We start from the raw sequence: 1,365 nt of genomic DNA on the forward strand, positions 1-1,365 counted from the left end.
GTTTATGTCCAAGAAATTGTACGACTTCATGGAATCCCTAAAACAATAGTATTTTCTAGAGGATCGGTGTTTACATCGAGATTTTGGGGAAGTTTGTAGTAAGCCTTGGGTACCAAGTTAAGTCTTAGTACAGCATTTCATCCTCAGACAGACGGTCAGTCCGAGTGTACCATACATGTTTTAGAAGATATGTTGTGTGCTTGTGTACTTGATTTTGGAGGATCATGGAGTAAGTACTTTCCACTGATAGAATTCTTTTATAATAATAGCTACCAGTCAACGATCGGGATGACACTTTACGAGCTACTTTATGGAAGGAGGTGTCGATTGCCGTTACATTGGGACGAGGTAGGAGAAAGGTAACTACTTGGACCTGAAGCTGTTAGAGAAGCTCAGGAAGTAGTAGCACTGATTAGAAAATGTATGCTCGCTGCTCAAAGTCCTCAGAAAAGTTATGTGGATGCCAAGCGGCGTGATGTGGAGTTCAAAGTCGGAGATCAAGTCTTCTTAAGGATATCTCCTATGAAAGGTGTGAAGCGGTTCGAGGAGAAAGGCATGCTTAGTCTCAGGTTTATAGGTCCTTTTGAGATATTGGACAAAGTGGGAGCAGTTGCATATAGATTAGCCTTACCGCCAGCACTAGCAGATAGTCACAATGTGTTCCACATCTCAATGCTGCGTAGATATGTGTCAGACCCATCTCACGTCCTCAAGTATGATACGATAGCACTCCAGAAAGACTTGAGTTACGAGGAACAGCCGGTTAGCATCCTAGATAGAGGGATGAAGGAATTACGGTCTAAGAGTATTTCGATAGTCAAAGTTCTATGGAGAAATAGTTCTGAAAGAGAGGCAACGTGGGAGTTGGAGGAGGACATGCAAGCTCGGTATCTGGAATCGTTTGGTAAGTAAATTTTGGGGACGAAATTCTTTGTAGTAGGGGAGAATTTTAGAGTCCCAGAATGTTTACGTAGTTAGCTAGTTAGTAGTAGTTGTAGTACTTTAGATTTCGTGGATTTTGGTTCAAACCGGGACTTAGTTGGAAACTCCTAACAATAGTTAAGGATTTTATAAGTTTAACCTATAGTTTAAGAATATTAATTATAACATAAGATTTGATTAATATTGCTGGTCCTAGATATATTATTTATTATAACTTAAGGTTTAAATAGAGCCAATAAGAACATGACACTTGTCATAAGCATGATTATTAAGGAATTAAGTATTTTAATAATTAAATAAAGAAATAGCAGCCTTAGCACCTACCAGATCTGTTAGGGTCGTATTTTGACTCAGTCAAAGAAGTTATCCAACCTTAATTATGCTGAAAAAGTGAAATTACGTGTTTAAAATATTTACGTATGC

The sequence above is a fragment of the Humulus lupulus genome, chromosome 4, assembly GCF_963169125.1.
Source record: "Humulus lupulus chromosome 4, drHumLupu1.1, whole genome shotgun sequence".
NCBI lineage: Eukaryota > Viridiplantae > Streptophyta > Magnoliopsida > Rosales > Cannabaceae > Humulus > Humulus lupulus.